Here is a 17,612-nt window from a genome sequence, read left to right as displayed (position 1 = left end):
CAGCAGGACATGCAGAAACTTCCCAATCCTACCCGACTGTGGCTTTTTTGCTCTGACATCCATTATAATTTTCTTAAAGACATGAAGGAGGTCATAAAAAAATATTTTGCTTGTTGAAAATGCCAGCCAGCCTGCAGTCTGGCTCTCCTCAAACCTGACCCTCATTGGGCCAGCAAACACCACGTCCCCAGCATCCCCAGAGCCTGGGGGAGCTGTTCCTAAAAAGATGAGACAAAACGGTGACAACTGGTGGCAATCATCAGGCTGGAGTTTCAAGAGAAGGGGGGTTTCTGGAGCAGAAGTGTCCCTAAGGGGGTTGGGAGCTGGTGGTGCCGCCCTGCAAGTGCTGATGGCAGGGACATGGCAACAGCCCAGGCTTGTGTGCTCCACGGGGTTGGCTCAGTTAGGAGAAGAGGGGCACTGGGAGAGGCTGGGAACTGCATTTATTTTACCCCTCCCCAGCAATATTTTCATTGCATTTGCTTTGGATGAGGAAGACGGTCATGGGTGAGTGTGATCCAAAACGAGCTTCCCACCGGGCCTGCCACCTCCTCTGCTCCCCCCAGAGCTGCCACTGCTCACAGCCCTTTTCCATCCTTCCACCTCCGCACCTTCCTCGGGAGGACAGTCCGTGCTGGTGGCCCACGTCATGGTCACTCAGCCTGAGTCCCACCAGGAGCCAGCCAAGCTGCCAGAAGGAGCAGCATTGCATTTGCTTTTGCCTACACCCTGGATGCTTCTTCTGGCTGGGCTCATCGCTGGAGACCTCACGCAGGGCTGGGGAGAACCATGTTTCCTTGGAGAAGAACTTGGTTCCTTGTGTTCGTCACAGAAGGAGCATCCCCTGGTGCAGACAAATTCCTTCTTGGTGGAAGAAGGAAGGCTTCCCCTCTTCTCTTGAATATGGTGGGGATGGGGAGGGATTTTTGGCACGGTGCTGTGAAGCCCAGGGAGCCTGATGGAGCCAGCGCGGTGGGTGCAGGAGCTGCTTCAGCGCCTGGCAGCGAGACCAGCCCATGCACAGGATGCCGCATCCTCGTGTGCTAGTGTTGGAGGCACGGGGACGTTCATGTTGGCCAGCTGGGGAGGGAAGTTACTTTACATGGACCTTCACCAACCTGCCTGGAGAACACCCTGAACTTCAGTTAACCCAAAGGTGCGCATAAATTAGGTCTTCCCCATTTGCAGGACTTGCATCTGAAATGTATCGACATGGCAATAAAGGACTGATGACTGTATGGTAGTCTCTTACTTTTTAATTTTACATTGTATATTTTTTGGCATTTGAATGATGATGCTGGATTTGGGGGGAGCTTAGGGATTTAAAAGTAGATCTCCCTCTGTGCCAGCCCCATCCCGCTGCAGATGTGGCTGGATGACCCCACAATGACCGGACGAGCACTGCGATTGCAAAAACGGAGCCTGCAGTTCCTGCGAGGTGGAGAGGGCGGTCTGCGAGGGTGGAGGTGCTGCAGGGGCTGGAAGCTGGGGCTGGAAAGCTGTTAGGTGATGAACAGGGCCACCAAGATGCTGTGCCACGCTGGAAGCAGGTTGGTGGCTGCTCCGGGGAGGCAGGTGGAGGTGGCTGGGAGGAACGGGCTGACAGAGAGAGATGCTGAGCTCATGTCTGTATTCATTTCTCCCCTGAATTATTATTAACCCTAGGGGTCTGGGGTGTTGATGCCTGCACCTTAACGCAAACAAAGCCCAACACTGGAAGGAGTTACAGCAAGATTGCGTTTCGTCTCAGGATTGCAGCTCCACCACCTGGGCTCAACTTCTGTCCTTCCGCCTGGAGGCAGGGGCTGGGACAGCGGGGACATCCCTCCCGTGAGCTGCACCCCAGTTCTGGATGTGATTGGGGCACTCTGCAGAAACAGTGAAAGAGATCTGCTTTGGCTCTGCTTTATCTGCACCACAAGGATTACTGGAAAGCCACGCTGAGAAATGCCCTGGCTAAAAAGGAAAATGAACTTCCACACAAAGACGGCTTGTTTGTGCAAAGGAGGAATAAAAATAATTAAAAAAAAGGGAATAAAGAAGCTGCCAACAAGCTGACATTAAACCCTGCGCTTACCTGCGACTCGCCTGATGCAATGACTGAATCCTTTCATTTGCAGCACCATAATCCAAGATGTTCTTTCCACAAAGCAAGAAAGTAGGTTAGCGTGAAGGCAGGGCTGGGGAGGGGGAAGGAGATAAGCAAGGCCTGATCCTGCACATCCTCTGAGCAGGGCTGAGACACTGATTTAACTGCTGGATTGGAGTTGTTTTTTTTTTTTTTTGAAAACCCTTCAAAGCCAGGCAGGCAGGGTGCTGCTTGAAGGCAGGAGCAGGATGGGACCCAAGGCCCACTTCTACCCCCTGCTGCCCCTCTTTGAGACAGGAGGCATCAAACAATAAAGCAAATAAAGAGGGCTGCATGTCCTGAGCCCTGCATGGATGGAAACGTATTTTCACATAGAAATATAACCAGTCACATCTCCTCCAGGCTGCAACCCCACCGCTGGTGCATGTGCCAGGGGTTTCACTGCAGGCAGCACAGCCCGTCACCTGTGGGATGGCTGCCTGGCCGCAGCACAGGAGGTTCAAAGGATGTGTCTGGGCTGGGATATCGCTGTTCCTGCTTACATGTTAAATATCTAAGTTGTCCCAGCTCACTTTGGCACTTCTGCTCACTGCTGCAGCTGAGCATGTGGAAACAAAAGCCGATGCAGCAAGAGGTGCTTGTGTGTGCCGCTGAGCTACTTCTGTAGCAGCGTGAGGTCAGGCATCAGCTCCGATAAAGCACGCTGTATTCTCAGCCCATTTTTTTATTAGCCCATTTTACTAAGTTGTTAGTAGCTCGAAAACACCCCTTCTTTTCCAGCTGCAAACTAAGCAGGAGGATTTAAAAAAAAAAAAAAAGAAAAAAAAAGAGGAAGATATCTCTTAACCCTAGAGCTTTTTATCACCAGTGACAGGGAGGACTTAAATCACTTGAGGAGCCTTCACTTGAGGCAAAAACACAATGCTGGGGCTGCTAAAGTCAAGCTGAAGGGCTTGGCATTCTGTACAACAGGGCTGTACGGTGTGCAGACCGAGGGAAGCAAAGCTGCCGAGAGGGTTAATTCACACCTGTAACTCTTCCAGTACTGCGCTGTGTCCAGCATCATCCTGCAAACCCGGCTCTGAGCATGGCCCATGCCCTTCTCTGCTGTTCCCTACCCACAGCGGGCATGTAAAGGCAGAGGGACCGCAACCACATCTGGGGCTGCTGCTCCAAAACACCAGTGCTTTACCAAAGCCGCTACTCTGCTTCCCTGGGAGAAGCCACCGCAGAGCACTTTCCCAGGGTCATGCCAGGCAAGGACAGTGACTCTGTGCCATAAAAATACATAAAATTAAGATGCTCAGGTAAGCACAGCCCTACAGGTGTCTGCCTTCTGTCCTGGACTTCACTGGGGCTGTGCACAGCTCTGAAATAGATGAAATGTCCATTAAAATAAAGATGAAGTGACGCTGACATGCAGTGAGTGCAGCACATCCCTTCTTTTCTGCAGAACGAATGTAGTGGGATGGCGAAAGGGGCTCTAGGATGTGGGCTTGGCACTTTCCTGGACTTTTTCCAGGCTGTTTTTTCAACCCTTTCACCAGCACTACCGGAGATAGGCAGATGACACGGGGCGTTCATTTCGTTCCAGGTTTTGGTTGTTCTCTTGTGGTCCGAGAAGGCGACCACCACAGGGAGGGGTTGGGATGACCGTCATCCCTGGCTGGTGGCTTTGAGCACTTTCTCCGTAAACACAGATAATATGAAGGCAGGCAGGCGACCTGCAGCCAGCTTCAGATCACCCCTTGGGCCATCCCTTGCAGGATTTACAGCTGCACAGCTCTTTAAAAGCTCTTTGAAAACAGCTGCCTGGGCAAGGTGATGACCTGGCTGCCCTTGGATGCCACCTTTGATCCTGCCGGGAGCAAGTATTTAGGAAAAGAGTCAAAAGAAGCCTCTCCTTTGGCACTTTCCCAGTTTCTAGCAGCAAAAGCATTTCCTTGCTCAAGTTTAATGTATTTTTTTTTGTAGGGAACAGCCAATACTGCCCATATCCCTGGCTATCTGATGCACAGAAACCAATAGGATGGGAACTCAGGTCCTGATTTCTGCAAATCAGCGCTCCCTACACCTCCCTGCTGTCCTTTGGCTGGATTGCTCCAGTTCCATCTTGGCTTTTTTGGGATGCTGAGCAGAGATATGTGCACGTTTTGTTCAGCAGCAAGGCAATCCTCCCCTCTGCAGCACCAAGCATCCCTTGTGTCATTTCTTTTCCTGCCTTTAGATGCATTGGCTGCTTGATTTTCAGGTGCAGCATCTGCTGCTTGAGTGTAAATAGAGGTTTTGTACAGGGATCTCTTCAGCAGGGTGTGGTAATTAAGAGATCACATCCCCACCAAAACCAACGCATCTCCGTGTGCTTCGTGAACGCCGTAAGGGCTCACTGCAATCAGACCGTCTCTGTTGGAAGGATGCTTTATCTCCTGGCCTGCAGCAACAGGACCTTCCCCCAATGCTGCCCTCTGATATTAAGCACACAAATTATTGAACAGACCAATAGCACCGCCCTTGTACCAAGTCAGCACTGAGGAGTGACTGACACCCTCCTTTGCACATAATTAATCTGAAAACTTAATTGCACTACGGCTGTATGGGAAGGGGCTGGGGTTTGCAAACATTGTTGCAGAATTCAGCATTCCCACTGCTAAAACCTACATTTTCATGACACTCTGCATGGTTTTGAATCTGTTTCTTTGTACCCCCAGCCCTGTGCGGACCACAGTGGTGCTGTGCTTGGTGTCAGCATCAGTAATGACTAAACAGCGCTTGTGCCCAACGTCTTCTGGAAAGGGTGCATAAAGCCCCCAGTTTCAGCAGGACAGCCGCTGCCCCACAGTGACGGTGGGACACCTGCGAGGACGTGGGCTCGCTCCACCACCAGAGCACCTGAGCTGGGAGCCCTGGGGGGGGGGGACCAACCCTCCCCTTCTGGGTCAGCCCCATCTCAAGCTCCCAACCGTGTCAAGGATGGCCTGAGGCATGCTTTGGCCGTGACTAACACATTTGCTCCCACTGCAATTTTATCCAGGCTTTTCAAAGCGCTTTGTGAGGAACCGCAATAGATCTCCGGGAAGCCTCTGGCAGGTGGATGCCTTTGAATTTCCATTTGCAGAACACACCTGATGCATCCAGGGCTGGGGGGAGGACAGAGTGCCCAGCTGAGGTCTGGGGACAGGCAGTCTTCAGGCATTTTCCACTAAAGCTCCAAACCTGGCATCTCTTTAAAGCATTTTACTGTAAGAGAGCAGGTGACAGTTGCATGGAGGTGGGGAGAGTACACGGGACAGACCCCAGCCGCCCCTCCTCTCTCCAGGCACCCAAAACCTCCTTACTTTCCTCCTACCCATCATGCTTCATCATGATGCCTCTAGCTTTTCAACAGAGGAACAATTCTGAAAAAAATACAGCTAGAGTTTTTTTCCTTTTTGTGCGTGTGTGTGTGTGTGCGCCTGCCTGCCTGCTCTGGCCACCTGAAACAACCTTCTGTTTGGATGCAAGCACCGAAGCATTTCTTAAAGCAGTTCTTCCTCCTGACATTAAATACTTACGCAAGGGGAAGCCAGGCACTTTTGCCGCAGCGGGATGGCGCAGTGCTGGGAGCCACGGAGAGCCCGATTTAACCGGCGATGAGATGGCAGGCGCTTGCAAAACACAGCTCAGTGTGAGCCCCCCGTTCCCCCACCAGCTGCGCTGCTCCCTGCAGCATCCCCAGCATCACATTCTCATCCCGACAGCCCCGGGGGCTGAGCATCCGACCCAGCGGACCCCTGTGGGGAGAGGAAAAGGCAGGCTGGGCTGCTCTGGTGCCTGGGTAGGTTGCAGATGTAGGGAAAGAAATGGAAACCTGGGGATGGACCTGGAAACCGAGGGCTCCGCAGGACCGAGGGGCACGGAGCGTGCACGGGTAGCGTCTGCGGTGGGATGGGAGCAGAGCACTGGTGCAGTGCAGCCGTGGGCCCTTGCCTCTCACACCCCAGCACCTTCCTTGCTCTGCCTTATTTTGGGGGATGGATGGTGGCAGAGGGAGGATGCTCGTCTCTGTGCTTTGCAGTTGCTGTAGCAACTGTGGTGTCTCTGGCAGCAGGAACACGTGCTTCCTACAGCCAGCATCAGTGCGATCCTGCTACTTGCAGATATTTTTTCCCCTGCTCAAAAAGAGCCTCCCCCACTCCTGAGCAGTAGCGACCAGAGACCAGGAGGTGCTTCTGAAGCAGCAGCAGAGGTGCAGGGCAGCTCACACACCGAGCGACAGGGATGCTGCTGTGCCTTTCCTCTCCTGGGCCATCTTTTGAACACGAGTCAAAGCCTCCTCCAGAGCCTTTGCTGCTCCCTCTCGGCTCTGCGGCAAGCACAACCCTGCCTTACAGCATCTGCTTTGGGGGAAAGGAAACAACAATGAGATTTGATCAAAGCATTCTCAGCAGTGGAGGATCTGCACAAGCCTTGCTGAGTTACTTCCCTGATTAATGACTTCCAAATAATAGAGCTTTTTGTTCACAGGCTGGATTAATTTGGTATCCATTTCCAGGCATCTTGCAGGACTTTGCCTACTAAGTTGAAAATCCCATTACTCCCCCATTTCCATCACTTTTGTACGTCACAAGCCACGGCCAAATCTTACTTCCCTTTCTCTTTGGGAAAGCAGAGACTGAGCTCCTTGGGCCAGCCCATGAAATAACTCTGGTGCCTCTTCTTGGCTCCTCAACACCTTGCCAATCACTCTGGTGTTCGACATCAAGGCACCAAAACCAGGCACATTTGGCCAGGGCCATGCTCACACAACCTCTGACACCCACCAAAGCCACCCCACTCGTGTCCCCCAGGTCATGGTGGTTCTCTAGCCACATGCCACCACAGGCACCCGCATCCCTTCAGAGCCCACCAAGCTGTGCTCCACAATATCTATGTGAGTTTCCCCAGGAAGGGGACTTTACACCCAGCTCAAAGAAAGCACACGCTGCTGCTGGCCTCTGCCCAGCACACCTAACGATTCACATCAGCGGGCAGAGATGGAGGAGGAGGAAGCGGAGGAAGCAAGCAGAGCTGCAATGCTAACGCTTCATAATCCCTCTATCCATTGCTGTGGGTTATGACTGTTTTGGTTTTATTTGCAGGATTAGGCCCCAGGCTTGCATAAATGGGGACACCTTTTCCAGAAGGCACCAATCCGGCCTTTCCACCACCTGCTTTTGGGATGGCCAGAGCAGCCAGGGGCTGCACGTAGGGTTGGTCTTCACAAGATGGGGAGGCAAAAAGGCAGCAAGATGCTTTCACCCCTCCCACCTCGAGAAGCCGCCTTCTAAGCATTGCTGGGGGGAACGGCGCCTTCCTTCCCTCTTCAGGTGCCCTGTGTCAGCTTCACCACCGTCCAGAAATGAGCAATGCTCAGGGAGGTCTGCTGGCACCCACGACTGGGTTTTCCACCTCACTCATCGCTTGATGAGCCAGTTTTCTGGGCTGCAGCTGGAGCTTTATGTCCCCTGGGAAGCCTTCTTTAAGAGCAGGTTTGCCAGCTGGGGAATGTTTTACTGCTATTTTCAGCCTGGGACGTTTCTCTCCTCCCCTCCCCCCCCCCCTTTTTTTTTTCCTCCTTCAAAACACGACAGAAAAGCTGTCAACAAATCAAAAAAGAGTGATCTCAGTCTAAAATATGAGCCCTGGCATAGGAGGGCATTTGACTCAGAAGCCACTTCCCATCTTTGGAGACTTGAAGTATGTTCCACTTCGTCATCCTGGAGGTCTTTAAACACTTATAAAAACAGAGCTTATTTATCCACAGTCAGAACAGCCTATCTATTATCTTGAAGGCTGAATTCAGAAAGTTTCTACAGAAATTTATTGGTTTCATTCCTACCAGTCTGAACAGAAGTTTTCCACTGAGTCTGTCAAAATAGAAACGTCTCAATTCCAATTTCCTTCAGTCTTTAGAAAGACATGACATTAATTGTGTTAAAAAGCACTTTTATTAGTTACTGAGAAAGCAAGAGTCTGGCAACTCTTCTTGACCACTAGCTATTAACTTTTGTGAAGTCTCCTTTAGTATCGATTTGATCCAACACAGTGGTTTTATCCACCAGCAAACTCAGCAGTGACTGGAGCCAAAGGGACCAACTGCAGATGAGGATTATTGGTGTCGAGTCTCAAAGACTCCTGCTGCTGCTGGGCAAAGCTTTTCTGACCCTCTCAAGGCTTGCTTGCACCCCTGTTGTTGGAAAGAATGGAGATGTGGAGGCACACTGTCAACCTGAGGCCAGGGAGAGCGGGTGTAAATACATGCAGAGCAATTCCATCTACACTTGTGATGCTTCCAGCAGGACTCAGGCAACCACCTAATGGCTTGCAGGAGCTTTGCTTTAGTCTGACTTCGTGTCAGGCTATGTTTCAGGAACAGCTCAATCTTGTGATAATGCAGCACAAGGGAAAGGTGGTTTGGAAAAACGTGCATTAAGGGAACCGCCGCCTCCATCTGATCACCGCAGGATGCTCTGGGGTCACTCCTGCCAATGTTTTGTCAGGCTGGAGCTGCGTGGGCAGCCAGAAACCCAGCTCCTCACCTGCTTCCTCACACCAGCCCTCCTGCCTGCTTCTGTTCAACCCCCGTGCTAGGGAAGGAGACCCCTCGCTCACGTCTCAGCCCATCAGCCAGCCGGGAGGCAGGCACCATGCAGAGATACAACCAGGGTGTTGGCACGTCACAGGAAAACTCAGATCTACCACGTATTTGCTGCCAACTGTCCCCGTACACACTTGGCCGTGGCTCCTTGTGAAGCACCAGGACTTGACGCTGTGCCTTCAGAACTGAAAGCAGGCTTTGCTTTGCAATGTACACCTTTGAAATGGTGTGGTTTGGTGGATGCTCAGAGATCTGTGGAGGGATCCACGTAAGCAATCATGCAACAGAAACCCAGACGGAGGAGATTTCAGATGAGAAGAAAAGCTGAAAACCTGTTTGATCCATCATCACTTTAACATGAACTCACCTGGAGAAAATTAACTTTCAGGCTTGAGGATTAGTATCTAATACTCCAAATCTTTCGACAACTTGAAGCCAAAAAACTGTTGAAGATGTTTTGGTCGGAAAATGTCTTCTGCACCTCCCTTGCTGTCAGAGCACACACCGGAGCATTTGGAGGCTTCATATCTACAGGAGTGCGAAGGACCAGGTCCCTGGGCAGAACACCAGGAGAAGCCTTCAATCAGCACAGGCCTTCAGCTCTGCCCTTACTTTTAGGACTCCATTCAAAGTTTTAGACCAGAGATGTGGCTATTAAGGGTTGAGGAAGATCTGCTCATGGCTTCTGCTCAAGTTGAGACTCCTGCAGAGAAGAGCAAGTACCAGTGCAAGCGTGTGCCACAGGGACCTCATTTCACTCCAGTTGTGCTTTCAAGCACTGGCCTATCCATGGTTTCTGGAGACTGGAAAGCGTGAGGTATTGGGTCAGGGCGATGGAACCTGGTGTTCTGTGTCCTGGTTTTACACCTGAATTATTCACTAGCCTCATCACAGCTTGTTCTGACTTCTCCTGCCTGGATGAAGAGGAGAACCAGGCTCCTCATTTCCATTATTCAGCCTTCTGAAATGGCCACAGCCAGCCTAAAGAACAGCCCTGCCACATGCCCTTTGTGCAGCCAGCAAAAGCCTCAATTATGGGCCACCAGACCCGCTGTTTACAGGAAGCACCAGCACAGGGCACAGAATTAGAAAGACCGCAAGGAAGTGAGGGATTAGTTACTGGAGATTAGAGGGCATAGAAAAGCCACAGGACAAATCAGTGGGGCCTAAGCAATGGTAGCTGCTATTTCAGTCTTCCAGCTGCTGGCATTTGCACCAGTCACGCTGCAGCACAAGAATGTGGGAGGAATTCAGCAGGACGGATGGTTGCTCTGCTTTTTTGACCAGTAAAACACAAAGAATAGGTCCTAAACCTGCTGGAGAGAGAGGAAGGATGTTCACTCCACATACCCCCTTCCTCAACCATTCCCACGGATCTTTGTTCTCCTCCAGTGCAATTCCTGCTTTTGGGCTCCCTGTCCAGGCCAAGCTGCTGTGGCCAGCCCTGACTGTCGGCACAGCCACTGCGACATGCCCATGGATTAGCCAAAATAAAGCATCTCCTCAAACCTGAAAAGAAGTGGGGTAGGGGCAAGGTCTGAAATCTCAAGCCCTTCAAGACAGTCTCAAGGGGAGCTGGTGTTTTCTTGGTAAAACTTGGAATGTCCACAGAAGGAAGAGGGGGACGTACACTGTATGGAAAAGGTTAATCCTGATCCAGTCCAGTAAATCCGTCTCAAGACAATTTATTCTCTAGGCTTTTGCCTTTATTTTAAGCACCACAACCTCCCTTTCCTCTACAAAGTTCAAACCCACCAGCACTATCTCCTGCAGAATGCAATGCAGGCAGAGCTCACGGCCGAGTGTCCAGAGAACATGTGGATATCACAGGGGACTTCTGCAAAGCCAAAAAACAACATGAATTTCACTTTCTTGAGCAGCCCGCCTGCACTGGGATGCTTTTGCAACCCCTCCTTGGTCAACTTCAAAGGGCAGCAGAGATGCATCACGCCTGTATTACACAGCAGCATCTCAGCATCAGCCCTGCAATACCTCCTAGGCCTTATTGCTGCGGGTCTAAGGCTTGGATTGTGAACACAGAGCCAGGTTCCAAGAGCACAGGGAATTTCTGCAGCTTCTCAAGCAGAGATACCGTTAACATGCTAGCCCTCATTCTAGTTCTTCTGAGGTTATTTATTTTTTGGTGAGGTCTGCTTTTCGCTAAATCTGGCCACCAAGATTACAGCGGCTGCCCACGAGCTCTGAAATTTTGGGCTGTCATTGGATCAGGTGATGCAACTGATGCAGCCCTGGCTCAATGGGAACGCAGCCATGGACTCAACCCCCAGCCCTGCTCCTGCAATTTGCATGATGCTGCTGGAGACGACAGCACTGCGGTAGTGGGAGGGAGGGAGGGAGAGGCAGCAGAAGTTCAGCAGGGCTTTCTTTTTTGTTGTGTTTTTTTCATTCTCCCCGCAACAAATATAAAGAAAGGACGAACGAGCTTATTTTTACAGCCTCAGAGAAATACCCAGCCACTATTAGCTTAACATATGCTGTCACGGTGAAGAAAGTAAAGGCTTATACTTGCCTGAACGGATTAGCTGAAAAAACCCACCCCAAAAACCCTTCCATGAACCAGCAGCATTTCCCTCAGCTATGTGCCTGATCCACAGCCCAGTGACTTCCAGACCAGAACCTGACCTGCTGTACGTAACAAGAGCAAAGCACCATCTCAGGTTTCCATCATTTTTGTGGAATCTGAAGCGCATGGAGCCCACCCTCCCCTCCCAACTATCAGCCAGCATAAAATCCCCACTGAACTAGAGGCAATGACAGCTTTCCAATGACAATAACATACGAACTGCCCAGAGTATTTCCTTCTCTCCAGTCTCAACATGTAGAAAACGCTGCCACAACGTCCAAAAGCCCCCAGTAAATCCCAGCAGAAGGTCAGGTACCTGCAATAACCGCCACAGAGCCACCAGAGTAGCTGTGCTGAGCCAAGAGGGCACTACAGGTGACAACCATCGGTTTAGAGAAATAACATTACCAATAAACAAGCTCAACAGCACCTTCTCCTCTTGGAGGGAAGCACTTAAGATGAAGGGCATCCATGCTACAGCTGCTCAATTAATTAGCTCAATTTATTTTAACCAGGATCTCCTGGGTTTCTGCTGGGTCATCAGGTGCCTGGACTCAGGATAGGGGGGTAACCCTGCTCTGGGGGCTCTCTTGGTACAGAGAGACTATATTTTTCTCTGCTCCTCATACCACTTTCTTCTGCCACCACATCATGTAATTCACCTTATTACTGAAGTGGCAAAATCAACTTCAGGAGTTCAGGATCCACAAAGCAGAGATTGGAGCTTGCATGTGGTTCACTGACACATGAAAGGAAAAAAAAATCCTGCTAATGGAAAAAGTCCTCAATAGCTTCATCCAAGCAAACAACACTCCCCCTGAAAACAAAACAAAGCCCCACAAAAAGATCAATTTAAAAATGCAGGAAATGCTAGCAAATGTATTTATTCCCTTTTGCAGCTGTAATTCTGCCTTCAAATACAGCTGCCTCACCAGCCTGCCCTGCATTCACCTGACTGTGTGCGATTTTCCTGCTTTATTCCGTGTTCAAAATGACTGCAGTAAAGAGCAGAGCCAGAAGCAGCATTTCTGCTCAAGGTACTCTCCTGCCCTACACGCGATGGGGCAGCCGGAGGGTGGCAATGGATGGGATGGTGGTGGCCGAGACTACATCCCAGACACTGTTTTCTTCCTAATTGTTATTCCTATCCAATATATTATAGTGAGGAATAAAAAGGGGATTCTGCCTTATCTTGCAATTTTATTTTTTTTTAAACTTTTTCAACCATGTAAGTGGCCGAAGCATTTTTAAGCTGCCTCTCCTGCTACCGTGTCCCAGTGCCACTGTGGGTCACACTTCAGCATCCAGCAGCTTGCAGCAGGGGACGGGACTGGGGACAACCGGTCTGCTCGGGCGCTTTAATAGAAACCGGCTCCGGCTGTGCCAGCCTGGCGGGTTTTGAATTAAACTGCAGTTATAAGGTGCGATTAGAAGCAGGGGATGCTGTGCCAAGAGCTCAGATGTGAAGCATGAAAAAAAAAATACAAATCCATCCCCCAAACCTGTATTTCTCCTGTGACATACTGGGTAAGGAGAAAGATCTTTTCCCAAAATTGGTTCAGCAAGGTCTCTTCCTCATGGCTCTCACTCAGCTCAACAGTTAATTTGGCAAAGGGAGACCTTTGGAGATGGCAACGCTGTTCAATCTTTCAGCCCATCTGGATAAAATCACAATTCAATGAAATTGCTGGTTCTTTATCTTCATGCAGCATCATCGTACAGTTAATTTCAAGCCTTCCAGTAAGCTGTAATACATCTTTTAGCCTAAGAGCTCTTTTGCATGACACTGAAATAGACCCCAGTCTGCATACATCTGCTGCCAAGACAAATGCATGGTTCAGCAGCAGTAAAGAGGATATAAAAGACTCCCACGTTACAAATGTAGGAGGCAGAGGATATTTTAGCATGGCAGTGGTTACACTTTTGGCAGCTCTGCTATAATAAACTTTGTTTTCAGAGCCTTAAAATATTCCCTGTGCAGCGAAGACTGACATATCTGCTTTCAGAGGAGCTGTTTCAGGGGCTGGGGATGGTGAACAGAGCTTGGGAACATGGGGGAACACAAGGAAGATGGAGTTAGTATCATCCTACATTTCAATAGGTATTTCCTCACAAAATGCAAATCCCTACATATACCATTGGGTCCTGGTAGGCAAGGGAAGTAAGCTGAGGCAGGCCAAGGCTGAAAATATGGGAGAGAAAAGGGATGTAAGACACCAATCTTGTGTAGGAAAAGTCCTTGGAGACCTCCTCCACCTTCCCATCTGATGGAGTGCTCTCAAGTCACTTGCCATCACCAGGATGTCACCGTGAGGGTGCCTGTCCAGACCTATGTTACTGCCTCGAAGCACAGGTCCCACAGTTACAGCTGGCAGGTGGACACTTTTGCTGACTTTGATCAAATCTTTAACGTTTTCACCCAGATACAGCATGCAAGAGCTTTTCTGGCTCCACCTGCTTGAGATGTGTGAGCACAACTGCAGCAGTCACCCCTGCCGTGTTATTCACAGTAGGCAAAGAGGATGAAGGAGTGAAGGGCAGTAACCAGACTGGGTGGAAGCATTTGTGCTGCAGAGCAAATCAAGAGTGCACCAAAAGGGGAGAGGAAAATTTGCTTAAGACTCTAAGAGAGCCGGAGGACTTTGGCTTCCATGTTTCCCAAGTCATTCTGAACTCAAATGACCAACCAGGCACCAGGATTAGGGCTCCATACCCTGTTCCTTTTGGGTGGGCTTGGTCAAAGGAGGGTGGTGAGCACCCAGCTCTTCCCATCGTCTCCTTCGAGGCCACCACTGCTGGCAGTCAATGCCAGCAGGCAATGCGGGGTTCCTGCCTTCTGCTCCACAAAGTCGCGCTGAGAAACACCAGGCAGAAGCGATTTCCCACTGCAGCTGGCTGGGAGGTAATTTGTGCCACAGAGGTGCTTATGGAGATAATTAGCAGTGATGACTCATACCTTAATGCACTCTGGAATGGCAGGAATAGCAGTGAAAACCTTGATCCGGTCCATTTTTTGAGCATAAAAGGAGAGCTCGTCTCATGTAGCTGATGGGAAGGGGCGGCAGGAGGGACAGCATCATGACTCCAGATACGACCTGGTGCTGCTGCTCTCTGCACTCCCCTGGAGGCAAGGGAGGGTTGTCCTCCGGGAGCCAAACGCGGTCACCGCGACGCTGAGGGAAATGTGTTCTACTCACGACCACCATTTCCCTTTGCTCTGGGAACTCAGCCCAACAAGGAAAGATTGCTTTGAAATGTCAGGATGGATTTCCAGTCCCAGTTTCTGAGCTTTTCATCCACTTTTGCTGTGGCTGTAAAGGGACAAGACAATTTAAGACCAGTTCTAGTCACAAACACAGCATGCTGCTTGTACAAAGTGCACAAAGAAGGGTTTGCTCTGAAAAGGTCTCATGGCTCAGTGGGGTCCCCACCAAGCTGGCAGCAAAACTTTGTTGAGTCCTGTCAAAGGCTCTTGGCCAAGCCCCAAGTATCATATTTACCATCAGCCTACTAAAAGAGAGAGAGGTATCATCAGGGAATTGCTTCAGTGCCTGGTGTTTTAAAGAACTGACTTGTCACCAACATTTCTGCAAGCTGCTGTGGCTCAGATCCTCGGCTGAACCAGAGGCCAACACGGTGGAGCAGAGGAGAGCAGGGAATAGGTAGTTTTCTACTGTCTCCCACTCCCTTCCCCCCAAAAAACATTTCTCAGGGTCCAACCTGTGGTAAGAAACGGGTGAAGTCTCTGTGTCCATTCAGATCAGTCTTAGCCATCAATTTCTTGCAGAAAGGATAGCTAAGAGCTCAGATGAATAGCAAAGCAGGCACAAAGCCATGCTCTGTGCAACAAAACTTGTGCAAATATTGACCTAACCCAAAGTACAGGCTTAGTGTCAAACCCAAAGGGAGGTCTGGTCAATGGGACCAGCAGGACTTCATGTGTCAGGTGCAGTCCAGACACCTACACATTTCTGTGGGTACGCAGAGTCAAGTTTAGTAACAAGTAAACTGAACAATGTTGTTTTTTGTGATGTTTTATGCATCCATACAACCCTAGAAATTCTACCCTGCCAGCTACGGTTTCTGGGCCGGCGAGAAAAATACTTATTATCATCATGACTCTTTTGAAAAGCTCATTGCTACGTGTGCTGAACTTGGATGGGGTCTCAGTATGAAGGATTTTGAGAGCATGTGACAGCATTATAGTTTCATGCTAATCCATCCTCGTTGTGCGCTACGAAAAATAAATAAAAACCACCACTTTCTAATCCCTAGGTTACTGACTATGGGAAAAATGTGTTTGCCATGGCCTTCAGAAGCACTTTTAAGTGTCACACTTTTGTATTTATTTATTAATAAGGGAATGCATAATACGCTGTTCCTAAGCTGTGTAGCTGGGTTGCAAAACCCACGCAGCTCCCCCCCAGGACCCCCTTGCCGTCCCCACCTGGAGCTCCACGCCTTGCCTGGTGTTGCCCAGCTTCTTCTGCGCAGGGACTCCCCAGTAACCACTGCTGGGTTCCTAGGAGGTTAAAGGGGAAAAAAAAAAATTACTTTGCTACCAGATCGAGTACCAAAGCAATACAAAGAACTGGGTATGTTCATGGCACGCAGGCTGAGCCCTCCAACGCAACGCCAGGTGCGGAGTCCTGCCGGGGGTGAGCCTCCCTCCGACGGCCCCGCAGCTCGGATCTCTGCAGATGCACGTGGCCCAGGAGGGGGAACGGTCTGGGATTCAAACTTCACACAAATACTTTAATCTCATTTCCCCTTTCCAACCAGCAAGGTCAGGCAGTTCCCAAGGGGAAAGCCATCATGGACTGGGAACCATTTTTGTACCCTTGCCTCTTTACAACCCACGACAAGGAGCCAAAGGACCTCCTAAAAGTTGGCAACGGGCAGCAACGGAGCAAGTGCTCCAAGCAGGGCGGGTCCTGCCCTGCACGCACATACACAAGGGGTCCTGCACACTTGGAGGGGGTCACATTGGCCAACATTTTAGGCAACAGAATAATAAAGATGATGTAGTCATAGAAAGACATGCAAGCCCAGCTCTGCTCTGCTAAAACCAGATTTTCCTTTTAATACTTGCACCTCTCACACTGAAAGATGTCTAGGTTTAGCCTCTGCTGATCTTCTGTCCCAGAATCCAGCAGGGCACCAGCCACCCACTGCTAATTAACGCGATGGATAACTCAGCAGCACAAGTCACCTCAAGTTACCTCGGCCATGGAGCACAGCAAATCCTTCCGCAACGAAACAGTGCGGCAGGAATTATCTCGATCTGTAATTGCTCTGAGCAGACAATAAAGCAGCTCATGCTGGTGGAAGTAGCCACTTAGAGGTAATAACCCTGTGAGTAACAATCATGTTAGATAGCAGATACTTGATAAAAGGCAGGGAACAAAAGAAAAAGCTTTCTTCATTATACAAAGAACGGATGTTTTCTCTTTGCTTCCTTTGGTTCAGAAATGCATTTAGCTCTTTGGAGAGAGGCAGAGGACAGATCAGCAGCACACACAGAAAAAGCATCATTTTCCACGAGTGAGATCATAGGCAGGAAAATTAGTTTTCTCCTTTTAATCTTTCCTGATTTCTACCCAGACGCCATCCGTTTTATTTTCTTCAAGAGAAATGTCTGCATATGGTTGGAAAAAAACCTGCCCTGGAGAGCCCTGCAATAGCTGCCTCCAGTCCCTGTTGACTCTGGGTGGAGAATAAATCCGGAAAAAAGCCAGGTCCTGGTTAGGACTGTGGTCTTCAATCTGGTTTGACGGCCATCTGAGACCTCTGCAGTGGTCACTATATCCCAACTCAGCTGCCCAGGGAGCTCAGACATGGCTGAGGAGGGAAGATGCTCCTGAAGCATCCTTCTCCACTTCCTAAAAGACCACAGTGAAAAGAAAGAAATCACCCCGTGCTCGCTGTTTGGAAGTAATCCCTCTCCTCGGGCTGCCACAAGGAAGATGCGAGCTGAATGAGACATAAATCAGAGCGAAGAGAAATCACGGGAATGGCAAAGCCTAGCAGGATTTTAGAGGGATTTAAAGACCCCAGTGCGCAGCTGGACACACTGCAGACCACGCTCCAGCCACACCAGGATTTGCCCTGTAAATGAACGAACACCGGGCTTTGAGATGGCCGTCTGCAGCACAGAGGCAGCGCACCAGGGGACAGCTCTGCAGGACTGCAGAGGTTCAGCACTGCTCATTAAAGTGCCGGGGAAATGTGAATGAACCAGATGAATGGATGAATAAATGAATGAAGGGAGGAAGAATGAGTGAATGAATATTGCATCGAGTTGGTGCCTTTCATCCTGGGAT

The 17,612-nt window shown here is 50.0% G+C and overlaps 1 protein-coding gene across 1 annotated transcript in view; it reads right to left on the bottom strand.

Annotated features, from left to right (window-relative positions):
- Positions 1 to 1,244: 1,244 nt before the first annotated feature.
- LOC310880476 (uncharacterized protein) overlaps positions 1,245 to 17,612 on the bottom strand; it is a 300,941-nt gene continuing 284,573 nt past the window's right edge. The window contains exons 26-28 of the mRNA XM_083796312.1: positions 15,737 to 15,811; positions 11,606 to 14,600; positions 1,245 to 10,542 (exon numbers count right to left, since the gene is read on the bottom strand). The gene's annotated coding sequence lies outside the window, so the exon portion shown is untranslated. The remainder of the gene's footprint in view (positions 10,543 to 11,605; positions 14,601 to 15,736; positions 15,812 to 17,612) is intronic.

Source organism: Anser anser (genome assembly GCF_964211835.1).
Source record: "Anser anser genome assembly, chromosome: 12".
In the NCBI taxonomy this organism is placed as follows: Eukaryota; Metazoa; Chordata; class Aves; order Anseriformes; family Anatidae; genus Anser; species Anser anser.
Note: the sequence above shows the minus strand (reverse complement) of the source record. Positions and strands in the feature narration are given on the sequence as shown.